The 14218-nt window shown below is 45.5% G+C and overlaps 1 protein-coding gene across 2 annotated transcripts in view; it reads right to left on the bottom strand.

Moving 5' to 3' along the window:
• The window catches only part of LOC138503322 (regulator of G-protein signaling 17-like), a 103755-nt gene that overhangs the window by 68016 nt on the left and 21521 nt on the right, over positions 1-14218 (bottom strand). The gene's annotated exons all lie outside the window — the stretch shown is intronic.

Here is a 14218-nt window from a genome sequence, read left to right as displayed (position 1 = left end):
AGCAGTCAGACTTCCCTCAAGAAGAGTTAGGCAGTATGCAAAGTATACACAATATGTACTCAAATACAATAGCACAAGCAAACACTGACCAGAGCTTGGTTTCAGAAGTATATAGTTATTTATTTTAAGAACACATAAGTTGAAAACACTCTAGCAATATATAGTAAAACACTTCAAACACAGTTATATGGAAAGCAGTCCCAACCCTTATTCCTAACTAGACAACTCTTGGTTAACACCACATAATTCAAACAGAGGTGAGTGCTTAACTTTAGATGACACTCTAGTAGGTTCAAAGAAGGGAGGGAAAAAGAGCAGAATTAGGATAGACACACCACTCTAAGGTCAAGAACATTCTTTGCAAGTTCAAGGAAGCACAAAGTCACAGGTGAGCAAAACTCACTAGGCAGGGCCCACTCTTAGAGCAGACGGAGCGAAAATGTGCCCAAGATCACACAGTTATTAGGGATTCAGAGTCTTGCAAACGAGTTCAGAAAGAGTTTAGAGAGGCTTAGAAAGTTTAGCCAGGGTGTCCCAGGCAATCCCAGGTTCGAAAGCCGGGGGCTAAAACTACCCCGTACAGTCGGTAGCAAGGGAAGCCAGGCGGAACACGGTACCTTAAACGGGAAGGATCCTCCAGCGGTGGCAGTTGTTCCAGGCAGTGGCAGCAAGGCTCGACGTCGGTCAGGGAAGAAGCAGATCTCGCTGAAGAGCAGAAGAAGAAGATTGTTGCACTGCCCGGGAAGAAACCAGCCGCGGAGTCCTCCGGTTAAAGGGTTGTACCGACTTTCGCGGTTGTGGTAAAAGTGTGGTATTCCGGTTGCCGGGGTGCTTGGCACGGGCAAGGCGGCCACGAGATACCTCGAAGAAGCGGAAAGAAGGTGAAAACTGGTTGTCCCCACCAGTCAAGGGAAGGAGCCACTCCGTTAAGAGTTCTCCTCGGTCGTTGGGAAAAAGTGGTGAGACGGTTCAGCAGGGCTCCACCGGGTGGTGTCATCGTGGCAGGTCGGCTCAGCTCTTCCCTCGTCGGATTCTTGGTCCTGTGGCGACTTCTAAAGTTCCAGTCCCCAAAGCCCTGCTTTTATGCAGCAAACCCCCATTCACCCAGCCTAGCTGTCACTCAAACATGCTAAGTGGTGAGCCGGCCGGCTCACCACTTGGGCCAATCAGGACGGAGTGCGACTTGAGTTACCAAGGTAACTCAGTCCAGGGTGCCTAAATCCCCCTCCACCCCTCCTAAGTACCCCAGACAGAGTGGCACCACTTTGGAGGGCTTCTGTGGAGAAGCCCGCCAAAAGTGGAACAAAGGGCTCCACTTTGGGTCAGAGTTACAGAGGCGAACGCCAACGCCATTTTAGGATCAAGCTTTGGCAAAAAATCCCAACCGGAGTTATAATAATAAATATATAAACCGGCGGTATGTTTGAGGCTACTGTAAATAAATAATTAAATGTGTTAGCCTAAAACAATGGGAAATCCCATAGGAAAATATTCGCGGTTGAATATAAAAAGTAGTTTCCACTGCCACCAGCCAAAACTCGATCCGGGGGGACGGAGACGTGCCCCCTTGACTAACAGACCCTGGGGCAATCGAATTGCCCCAGCCAGTACGTCCACAATATGATGGTTTGTACTGGTTCTGTTCAGGATTTAAGACTAGTAAAGTCTTTGGAGACTTTACCTGCCCTGGGCGACAGTAGTCAGTCCCAGGGTATGGAGTCTATGTTGGGGAGTCCCTAGGACACCCCTGGGTTACTGCACAGAGGGTGCTGTGTAACCCACATTACAAAAACACATGAGGCCCTATGGAGTAAAAGACCCCATAGCCCATTCAACACAAGGTTAACCAAAGAAACACTCTTCAAACATGCCCAAGAGTGAGGGAAAAAGTGTCTCACTCTTGGCAGGAGAAAGAAAGAAACCCCAAGAAATCCAGCAAAGCTGCTGGGGGACTCACTAGGTAGGGAAATTCAGCCTAAACAGAGAATTCTCCCTAACACTCGCCCCCCCCAGACTAAGGGACAGGAGGATTTAATCCACTCCTGGATGAACCTCATACCTCTAGTCGATGATATACATCCTAGAGAGTCCATCAGCATTTTGATGGTGCCACCCTGACCTGTGCTCAATGGTGAAATCAAACCCTTGCAGGCAGATTGACCATCTCAATAGTTTTGGATTTTCCCCTTTCATTTGCATTAACCATCTCAAGGGTTGGTGGTCAGTCTGAATAACAAAAGTAGAACCATACAAGTATGGTCTAAACTTCTTCAGTGCCCACACAATAGCAAAGCATTCTCTTTCGATTGTTGCCCACCTTGTCTCAGGATCCTTCAGTTTTCTACTGATGAAGCAAATGGGGTGCTCCCTACCCTTCTCATCCAGTTGGCTTAGAACTGCCCCTATACCTACATTGGAAGCATCAGTTTGTACAATGAAAGTTTGGTGGTAGTCAGGAGCTCTTAATACTGGAGCTTGGCAAAGAGCTCTCTTCAGTTTTTCAAAGGCCTGATTGCACTCCTCATTCCATTTTACCTTTTTTGGGAATTTAGGAGAGGAGATTACATTCAATGGAGAAGCTATGGTCCCATAGTTCTCAATGAAATTCCTGTAATACCCAGTGAGGCCTAGGAAGGCTCTCACCTGGGTTTGAGTAGTTGGTGTTGTCCAATTTTGCACAGCTTCAATCTTGCTGAGCAAAGGCCTTATTTCTCCACCTCCTACCTCATGCCCAAGGTAGACCACTTTACTTTGACCAATCTGGCACTTACTGGCTTTGATTGTCAAATGGGCCTGTTCCAGAGCCTGCAACACATGTCCTAGGTGGTTCACATGTTCCTCCCAGGAGTGGCTGAAGACTGCAATGTCATCCAAGTATGCCATGCAGAAGTCTTCCATCCCAGCCAGAACTTGGTTCACCATCCTTTGGAATGTGGCAGGTGCAATTTTTAATCCAAAAGGCATGACCTTAAACTGGTACAAGCCAAATGGGGTTGAAAATGCAGTTTTCTCCTTGGCATGGTCTGTCAGGGCTATTTGCCAATAGCCTGACGTAAGGTCAAATGTGCTGAGGTACTTGGCTGCACCAAGTTTATCCACCAACTCATCTGTCCTGGGCAAAGGGTGGGCATCAGTCTTGGTGACTGCATTTAGAGCTCTATAGTCCACACAGAATCTCAAGTCTTTGGATCCTGCCTTTGGTACTAACACAACTGGGCTAGACCATGGACTAGTAGAGGGCTCCATTACCCCGAGATCAAGCATCTTCTTGACCTCCCCTTTGATGTGGGTTCTGATATGTTCTGACATTCTGTATCCTCTGCTTTTGACTGGCAGACAGTCACCAGTGAGTATATCATGCTGGCCCCAAGGGGTCAAGCCTGGTGACAGTGAGAACAGGGAGGCAAACTGATTTAACATTGATTTGCACTCCTCTTGTTGCTCAGGTGTCAGGTCTGAAGAGAGATTGACTCCTTCAACTTTTTCATCTAAAGGCACACCTCTGAGGAGATCAGGGAGAGATTCACTCTCTTCTTCCTCTGCAGCTGAAGCTAGAAGCAAGGCTCCTACGTCAGGTCTGGAGATGTATGCTTTTAGTCTGTTGGTGTGGAAGACTCTAGGAGCTTCCCTGGGTCTGCCCAGATCCACCAGATAGTTGACCTCTCCAAGTTTTCCCACAATCTTGAAGGGTCCCATCCATTTGTCTTGCAAGGCCCTCTGCCTTGTTGGGAGCATAACTAGAACTAGCTGGTCTTGAGTAAACTCAACCATGTTAGCCTTCTGGTCATGCCAATGTTTGACCAGAGCTTGACCAGCTTTCAAGTTGTCACTTGCTTCTGCCATCATGTGTGACATTCTCCTCCGGAGACCTATCACATAGTCAGTCACTCTGACTGGCTTGAGGGGAGGAGCACCTTCCAATCCCTCCTTAATCAGGGCCAATGGACCTCTGACCGGATGGCCATAGAGAAGCTCAAAGGGAGAATAACCTACTCCCTCCTGAGGGACTTCTCTATAAGAAAAGAGAAGGCATGGCAGTAGAAGGTCCCACTTCTTTTTAAGGGGTTCCTCTAAAGCACCTATCATGCTCTTCATGGTTCTGTTGAACCTTTCAACCAACTTGTTTGTCTGAGGGTGGTATGCTGTTGAGAACTTGTAAGTAACTCCACAGGTTTTCCACATGGCTTTCATGTAGTGGGACATAAAGTTTGATCCCCTGTCAGAGATTACTTCCTTAGGAAACCCAACCCTGGTAAAAATACCAAGGAGGGCCTTAGCCACAGCCGGAGCCGTAACAATCCTCATAGGAATTGCCTCAGGGTACCTAGTAGCATGGTCTACTACATCAAGTATAAACCTGTTGCCTGAGGAGGTTGGGGGATCAAGGGGACCAACAATGTCAATCCCTACCCTCTCAAATGGGACTCCCACAACTGGGAGAGGCACTAAAGGTGCCACATTCTTGGAACCAACCTTACCAGAAGTCTGGCAGGTATGGCAGCTCTTACAATATCTATCTACTTCAGCCCCCATCTTTGGCCAATAAAAGTAGAGAGAGAGCCTTTCCTTGGTCTTCTTGAAACTCAAGTGACCAGCCAAAGGTATCTCATGGGCTAGTTGTAAGAACTGTTGTCTGTTCTCTTGTGGGACTACAAGGCGCTTGTAGTCTCCAGGTTCAGACTCAGTTGATTCACTGTAGAAGAGGCCATCTTCCCAGTGTAACCTATACTTCCCAGGCTCTTGCCCATCAGCCTGAGAAGCTGCCTGGTGGCGGAGGCCTTCCAGAGTTGGACATTCTCTTTGCCCCTTACGAAAAGCTGCCCTGCTAGGCCCACCTTCTGCCAGTAAAGACTGCAGCTCAGGATGGTCCTCAGGGTCCAAATCTCCAATAAGGTTTGGGCCTCCTTCTAGCTCTTCTTCAGAGTCTAGCTCAACCACACAGGGTTGTACCTCCCTCTCAGCCTCAGCTGGAGGTGGAGTTACAGGTGTAACTGTGGACAACCTAGGGGAAGTCCTTGTTGGAAGCACTGGAGTGCTTGCTGCTGGCTTTTTCCTAGGAGTCTTGGGTTGCCCCTTTGCTCCTGATCTGGTAGTTACTGCAGTAAGTTGCTCCAGTGGGAGAGGAGTGATTTCTGTCATCATCTCCTGAGATACCCCTCTCAGGGTTTTCTCTCTTGCAGGTTTTGTGAGCTCCTGTAACCTTTTACTAGGTGGTCTGGGGGTATGTGACACAACTCCAAGAGTTTTTAGGTCATTACCCAACAGAACTCTACCTGGCACTTCACATTGTACACTGACAGGTATTTTCACAGCCATATCATTACATTGGATGAGAACTGGTAACTGGGGACACATCTGCACAGGCCCACCAGCTAACTTGGTGAGGCATTTGGGTGCCTTAGCAACATCCTCTGCCTTGAAAAATGATTCATCCACCACAGTTATGCTGGCTCCAGTGTCCCTAATGGCAGGAGTCTCCTGACCATTCACCTGGACACTGTCCTTATAATACTCTTTAGTATTATCTGGGATAGAGTTATAGACATCTAAATTCTGTTGTTCCCACAACCCCAGAGAGACTAAAGAAACACTAGCTGAGACTCCAGTGGGTTCATCAGCCAGTAATAGAAAGTTTCCACTTGCCATATGTACTTCCTCTTCTGGAGCGAAGGCTAAGGAGGCAAGCTGGACCCCTGAAGGTTTACCCTTACATCTGGGATCTCCTTTCACATGGTCAGTAGCCTTACAAATAAAGCATGAGCCAAAGGCTCGCTGGAATGGAGGCTTGTTCTGACCTCCTTCTGGTCTGGGACCAGAAGGTACACTAGCCTGATTCGGTTTCCCTTGTGGCTTACCCTTATAGTTTTGTTTGGGGCCCTCTTTGGAATTTGTAGTATTAGAATTCTCTTTGGAGTCCTTCTTAGGCTGTTTCTCCCCATCCTTTTTCTGAGTTACCCCAGAATCCTTGTGAGTGGCCCTGTTGGCAACCCACAAGTCAGCAGCCTTAGCTAGTTTCCGGGAATCTAATTCCTTGGAATCAGCCAAGTGTTGTCTGAGCTCAGGAGAGCAGGCATCATAAATAGTCTCCAACATAAACAAATTCTTCATACCTTCATAAGTGTTCACCTTGTAACCCTTAATCCATCCCTCTAAGTTTTTCAACCCTTCACTCACCCAGGTAGCCCAAGGGGTACCATCATGCTTTTTGAGGCTCCTAAACCTCTTAAGATACTGGGAAGGGGTCTTCCCAAACCTAGCTATCAAAGCTAGTTTCACACATTCATAGTCCCTCTTATCCTCCTCCCCCATCTCCATTACCACATCAGTTGCAACAGGGGGAAGCCTAGAGAACAACCAGGTGAGTAAGTCATTTCATGTGATGTTCTGGAGCCCATGATTATATTCAAACAGAGACAACCAATCCAACACATCCAACTTAGGCTCATACATACCAACCAATTCTTTAGGCATCCGGGGTCTTTTAGGACTGGAACTTCTAGAGGAGCCAGAGAGAGAAGCATTCTCAACAGACAATTTCTTCATTTCTAGCTCATGCTTGAGCTCCATTTCCCTTAGCCTTAGTTCTTTTTCAGTTTGAGCATTAAGTTTTTTATACTCCAATTCTAGTTTCATTTTCTCCAGTTCATAGTACTGAGGACTAAATGTGGGACCTGGTAAAGGCCCAGTAGGCACAGCAGGTAGAGCAGGCAGAGGCCTAGGGGGGACAGTCACAACAGCCTCACCCTCCTCTTCTGACTCTTCCTCAAAATCATCAACATTTTGTTCTATGTCAATTTCAATACTGTCATCTACATTTGCTGGAGTGGTAGGTTCCTCTGAACCATCACCCAGACTTTGGTTAGCTAACAATCTTTCAATCAGCTCCATTTTCTTGCCCTTAGTCATGAGATCCTTATGTTTACAGAGCACTCTTAAACAATCAGCAGTTTTTGCTGCAAGGGACTCTTGACTATAGCTTTCTATAACTGACATGTTAGAGGTTTACTTCTACAGTGCTAAGCTTTGTGGTTAGTTGCACTAAGGTATCTAAAGCACACTAAAATGTATACTCAATACAAATCCCACCGCTGTACACCAGTGTTAGGCAGAAACCTGTGCAGTTCCCTTGGGGAACACTGCAAAAGATTTAAGACTACAGGTATAGCAGTAAACCCACTTGGTAGCAGTCTGCACCACCCAGATTTACCTGGTAGCTGTGGCTGAGCAGTCAGACTTCCCTCAAGAAGAGTTAGGCAGTATGCAAAGTATACACAATATGTACTCAAATACAATAGCACAAGCAAACACTGACCAGAGCTTGGTTTCAGAAGTATATAGTTATTTATTTTAAGAACACATAAGTTGAAAACACTAGCAATATATAGTAAAACACTTCAAACACAGTTATATGGAAAGCAGTCCCAACCCTTATTCCTAACTAGACAACTCTTGGTTAACACCACATAATTCAAACAGAGGTGAGTGCTTAACTTTAGATGACACTCTAGTAGGTTCAAAGAAGGGAGGGAAAAAGAGCAGAATTAGGATAGACACACCACTCTAAGGTCAAGAACATTCTTTGCAAGTTCAAGGAAGCACAAATTCACAGGTGAGCAAAAGTCACTAGGCAGGGCCCACTCTTAGAGCAGACGGAGCGAAAATGTGCCCAAGATCACACAGTTATTAGGGATTCAGAGTCTTGCAAACAAGTTCAGAAAGAGTATAGAGAGGCTTAGAAAGTTCAGCCAGGGTGTCCCAGGCAATCCCAGGTTCGAAAGCCGGGGGCTAAAACTACCCCGTACAGTCGGTAGCAAGGGAAGCCAGGCGGAACACGGTACCTTAAACGGGAAGGATCCTCCAGCGGTGGCAGTTGTTCCAGGCAGTGGCAGCAAGGCTCGACGTCGGTCAGGGAAGAAGCAGATCTCGCTGAAGAGCAGAAGAAGGAGGTCGTTGCACTGCCCGGGAAGAAACCAGCCGCGGAGTCCTCCGGTTAAAGGGTTGTACCGACTTTCGCGGTTGTGGTAAAAGTGTGGTATTCCGGTTGCCGGGGTGCTTGGCACGGGCAAGGCGGCCACGAGATACCTCGAAGAAGCGGAAAGAAGGTGAAAACTGGTTGTCCCCACCAGTCAAGGGAAGGAGCCACTCCGTTAAGAGTTCTCCTCGGTCGTTGGGAAAAAGTGGTGAGACGGTTCAGCAGGGCTCCACCGGGTGGTGTCGTCGTGGCAGGTCGGCTCAGCTCTTCCCTCGTCGGATTCTTGGTCCTGTGGCGACTTCTAAAGTTCCAGTCCCCAAAGCCCTGCTTTTATGCAGCAAACCCCCATTCACCCAGCCTAGCTGTCACTCAAACATGCTAAGTGGTGAGCCGGCCGGCTCACCACTTGGGCCAATCAGGAGGGAGTGCGACTTGAGTTACCAAGGTAACTTAGTCCAGGGTGCCTAAATCCCCCTCCACCCCTCCTAAGTACCCCAGACAGAGTGGCACCACTTTGGAGGGCTTCTGTGGAGAAGCCTGCCAAAAGTGGAACAAAGGGCTCCACTTTGGGTCAGAGTTACAGAGGCGAACGCCAACGCCATTTTAGGATCAAGCTTTGGCAAAAAATCCCAACCGGAGTTATAATAATAAATATATAAACCGGCGGTATGTTTGAGGCTACCGTAAATAAATAATTAAATGTGTTAGCCTAAAACAATGGGAAATCCCATAGGAAAATATTCGCGGTTGAATATAAAAAGTAGTTTCCACTGCCACCAGCCAAAACTCGATCAGGGGGGACGGAGACGTGCCCCCTTGACTAACAGACCCTGGGGCAATCGAATTGCCCCAGCCAGTACGTCCACAATATGATGGTTTGTACTGGTTCTGTTCAGGATTTAAGACTAGTAAAGTCTTTGGAGACTTTACCTGCCCTGGGCGACAGTAGTCAGTCCCAGGGTATGGAGTCTATGTTGGGGAGTCCCTAGGACACCCCTGGGTTACTGCACAGAGGGTGCTGTGTAACCCACATTACAAAAACACATGAGGCCCTATGGAGTAAAAGACCCCATAGCCCATTCAACACAAGGTTAACCAAAGAAACACTCTTCAAACATGCCCAAGAGTGAGGGAAAAAGTGTCTCACTCTTGGCAGGAGAAAGAAAGAAACCCCAAGAAATCCAGCAAAGCTGCTGGGGGACTCACTAGGTAGGGAAATTCAGCCTAAACAGAGAATTCTCCCTAACAACCCCTCAACCCCCAATAGGCAATGCAAAGAGATGGAAGGGGAGAGCAGGTATTCAGGAATAGTACAGATCAAACAGAGTCTCACTTCCCCCTTTCCCCCTTACACAGAAAGAGAAAAACGAAGTGGGATTTTCAATTGTCAGAATGACATAAAGTCGCTGAGCAAGAACTCTAAATGTGCAGAAAAATGCTTAAAGTATTCTAAATTCCTACCCAAGCCGCTTTTAACAGTTGCACACAATCACCAGCAATGATTTAGTCCAAAGAAAATATTTGAAATGTTAAAGTCCAGGTCAGAAACAAATGGAAGCTATTTCACACGTGTACAAATTTCTCAAAATGGGAATTTGCAGCAAACTTTTCCATGCACAATATTCGTGATAGCGGGAGAATCACACTGTTTTGAAATGTGGGTTCTATGGATAGCTATGGATGTTAGGTACAAGTAGGAGTTGAAATTTCATTTCTATCACAATAACAGAGGGAGTTATAGAGGTTTTAGTAAAGGTCATTTTTGCGAGAATGGAAAGAGGCTTCAGTTTTAAAATCAGAAAAATATTGACTATGGACTAGAGCATCCAAGCTAAGCCAACAGGAAGGCACAACATAAGAGTCAGGAATGATTCGTCACTCAGTCCTAGTTCCTCGCTGTCCACCTTGGAGCGCTAGGCTGGTCACTCGAATGAAATTAATAGATCAAAGTTGACAAACTGACTAGGAAAAGGATGCTTTTACAGATAGACAGAATAAGATTTCACTAGCGATTTAAACAATATTACTGATTATACAAGTAAGGACAGTTCAGAGGTTAGGAGGCGACAAGATAATGCACAGGAATCAACAGTTTCTAGATTCCTGTTAATACTCACAAAACAAAATGGATGTAAGGTTTTGGACTGTCATGATTCTGGACCGTCATGATTCTGGACTGTCAGGATTCTGGACCATTGAATCATATCTATCAGGGACTGACAGCTGGGCACATCAGACTTGACAGGGTCAGCAAGGCACTCTGGTCACAACACAGCACAGGCCTGGACGGAATCTGCCCTTCTTGGTTCTGAGAATTTTTCAGTTCAGCAGGCAAACATTAACAGCACGCCCAGCTGTATTATGATGCTTCCCCTAGACTTTTGGGGTTCTGTTCTAGAATTTGAGGCCTAGCTGAGAATGGTTCAGCTATGAAATAGGCCTTTGCTTTGCCAAGTTTCTGGAGTCTGGAACAAGGAAGATGTAGATTTCAGCAGCAGGGTGTTCCACCAGCAGTCAGGGGAGTGAGCGGATCTGTGAGTCTCTATGTGTTGTCCACTGTCTCTATTTATGCTATAAAATGATATCATAAAGGGGTGTATGGGCCGGCTTAGCAAAGCTTGCCCCTGTGAGCTGGGATAGGGTTAACACTTCATCTCCGCCTTGCATTTGGGGTGATTGGATCAAGGCCGGCTGATGTCACATTTTATGATTTGCTTTACAGTCCTCAGAGACCTCCCTTTAACCACTGGTCTCAAAATCGGATTTTACACTAAACGCACATTTCTACATTAGTCACTTTTATACAAATTACACACAAAGATGCCATATTTTGTGTAGCATCTTTTCATCAAAATCTTGCAGCTGTAGGATCTTGTTTTAACTTTCTATAGAATGTTGTCCTTTTCACTATGAACACAAATTCCAAAGTTTAAACAACTCTCCACAAATGTGTGTTTAATATGGGAATGAGTGTATGAAGTTTCACAATTCTAGCAGAAATACAGACCCTATAAGCCCACATTTATTGCCATTCCTGTTCAGAATAAGCTACACGGTTGTACTAAGTTTTCAAAGGTAGCGCTAAAATTTAGGTTAATTAATCTGCCATTTTCCGATTTTGCACCCCTTTTGATAATAAATTATACACCTTTTAAAAATGTCCATTACATATCCTGTTAACAGCAAATGGTCAGTATTTGTCACTCCTTGAAGCATGTGGTGGCCCCCTCCTTTGGAATTTGCTTCTGTCAGCCAGGAGTTTCCTGGGCTGCAGCATTTTTACGGCCTTTCCATATCCTGGGTTGGAGGATGTCCATTGTTCCATAGTTTTCTGTAGACAAGATTCTGTGCCACCCTGCAATTAACACCTCCCCGTGAGTTTCTGCTGAGAGGAAGGCCCTCTTTCCAGCAGAAAACCCTGCTTTTCCAGTTCTTCCAGCCCCAGCCAGACTACTTAACTTTTAAATCCAGCAAAACCAACTTTGTTGCATTAAACATAATACATTATTTTCTTAGACTTAAACTCTGTGGGATAAAAACACAACTAAGATCTGTATTCCTTTTTGGCAACAATCCTTTTTCTGTTTGCTAATCCAGCAGGCCTTTGAGTTTTAGCTCACTTCTAAAGTTTCATCAGTAACTCTGACAGCTGTCATTCAGGTGGCCCAGGGTACTGCACCCAGATTTTGGCAGTGGCTGTCAGTTTACAGTCAATCCAGTTTTCTGATGAATGTTTTGCTCTACACATTAGGATTTTGTATGTTCATAATGCTTCATTAGATACATGAATTTTAGCACCAGGCAAGATTTTAAATGTTGAAAAGGGTTGTGTTATAGACATTTTCGAGTTTTTAGCAACAAAGCAAATGACATTTGTAGGCACATTTTGGGCTTTCCCTTGCAAAGGGCTGCTTCTCTCTCTGCACTCTGTTTGCTGGTCAAGGAGCTCACTGGCACCTTTCCTGAAGGGTGTGCTCTATTCCACCGCAAATGCACAATGGGTGGCAGGTTGCGCATCCCTCTTTTTGTGTGCTGAAGCACACGGTTTTGGTAGGTTTTTGTAGGTTTTTGGCACACACACAGGTTTTGCTGCCATTTTTGCTGTTTCTTTCCCCATAATTGGCAGGGTGATGCCGCATAGCACAGCGGAGTGGGTCAATACATTCCACAGGGTTGTCAAATATGGACTTAAAAGCAAACCCTGAAGCCTGGGCAACCTTGGTTACAGAAATCTTCAGAACGTGCAAAGAGACCAACACGATACCCAAGTCCTGGAAAACAGCCAATATCGTCCCGATATACAAAAAAAGGGAAAAGGGAAATCCGGCCAGCTATCTACCCATCACCTTACTGGACTGCATCTGTAAGCTTTTTGGAGCATTCCTGCTTGGAAAATCTAGATCATGGGCTCTATCTTCAAAAGGACATGATCATTTCCAAACTGGCTTTACCCAAAACATAGGAACGTCTGAATCGGGCATGGCACAGGGGTGGATGGATCAGTATGCTCCCAGTTTAAGGCAAATGTGAGTGCCTCTGAGAGGCAGGTAGGATTTCTGTAGGGAAGTAGGTCATTTGGTAGGTTTGGAAGAATGGGTCCTCGGTTTGATGGGCCAGTGGGAAATAATTATGGAGGATTCTATGGGATTCAGTGTTGGTCATGTAGAAAGTACAATAAACAATCATTCACGATAAGAAGCAGTGCAGACACAGATTTCTCTTTACTTAAGAGTGTCCTTCAATAGAATGGACACGAGCTGTAATGGAAAGTGTGCGACCAAATAATAAACATGAGACGGAATCTCCCAAGACAATGTGTCACTAATTAGACACACATCCAAAGGTTGGTGACTGTTTGAAGCTGAGAATATTGTTAAATTAAGAATGTTAAACTGAGGAACAATTATATTAAGTAACAGAAACATATTTTCTATTACCTTTAGATGAATTACTGAATATATCTGTTATCTACATCTGAAGAAGGGCTCAAGAAAGCCCGAAACGCGTAATGAAAGATAGGAGTTGTCTTTGTAAGGAAGAATCAACTTGAACAGGACATTGACTTAAAAATCCTATCAGGAAATCAGATAAACCTGGAGTCACTTGAGTGCAAGATAAAACTTTTTATGTCACTTGAAGAAAAATTCCCTCTGCTTTTAGGTTGATGAACACCTAACAGAATTGCAATGGTTATGTATGGTTTATTATGTTTACTGAAAAGCAAAAGGACAATTTGTTCTAAAATTAAATCTCGTTTGATGTTGAAACTTTTCCTGAAATTACTCATAAATATATGAATGATTATTTGATTTGAATTTTTTCCAATTATATCGGACAAGAGTGTGCCCTTGTCACTGCCTCTCGTTGACCACGGGAGATCATCGTTGCTCATGTAGAAGGTTAGGACATGTGTCACAAGATTGTCATGCCAGGCCACAGAATTTTAACATGGGAGCTCTGCAGATGCAATCCCCGACCCTGCCATATGACCCGGGCTCTGTGCATTTGCAGCAGGCATGGGTTGAACAGAACCCAGCGACTACACAAACCTTTGGGATCCCACCGGCCATTCAGCACAAGTATTGGTGCAGACATGGCCAAAGAATCCTTTACCCTAAGGAACAGTTATGCACTACACTGGAGCAAGTGTTTTTGTGAGAGTCCTTTTTCATTCCCCGGTGCAAATATGTACCAGGAATAGGACAGCCACAGGGGTCTCTGATGTGTCCAGTAGTGTCCATTATCACCAATCCAGAAGATGAACCCTGGATAGGTGTGCAGCTTGGTGACCGATCCTTCTCATTTAGGGTTGGCAGTGCAAGTAGAGGGGTCCCTGTGCATTCAGCATTGTTTCTTTATGGGGTGATGGTTTTGTTGAGTTGGGTCCCTGGGAGCAGAAATCAGATTTTCTGGGTACTGATTGAGTTTTTATGTCAGCCTGATGTGCAAAGGAAGTAACACCAGGCACCATTGTGATGATTCTCTCAGAGGCTGTAGTGATCAAGAAAAGCAGGGTGGTTCTCTCAGGCACAGATGAGGAAGGCGGACAGTGGTGCACAGTTCTGTGCATCAACTTATTGCTAAGGGACGTGTCCAATGAGCAATTGCTTGAAGACACAGGAGAGATGGGTTTTGAGATTGGGGTGCCTTGCCAAAGCAATAGCGCAAAGGGAAGTACCACAGACGATGCTCATCGGTAGAAATACCTCACCATATTGGGAGATGGATTTGGGAATGGTTCGTGAC

Source organism: Ambystoma mexicanum, chromosome 11, assembly GCF_040938575.1.
Source record: "Ambystoma mexicanum isolate Mex_15411 chromosome 11, UKY_AmexF1_1, whole genome shotgun sequence".
Lineage (NCBI taxonomy): Eukaryota > Metazoa > Chordata > Amphibia > Caudata > Ambystomatidae > Ambystoma > Ambystoma mexicanum.
Note: the sequence above shows the minus strand (reverse complement) of the source record. Positions and strands in the feature narration are given on the sequence as shown.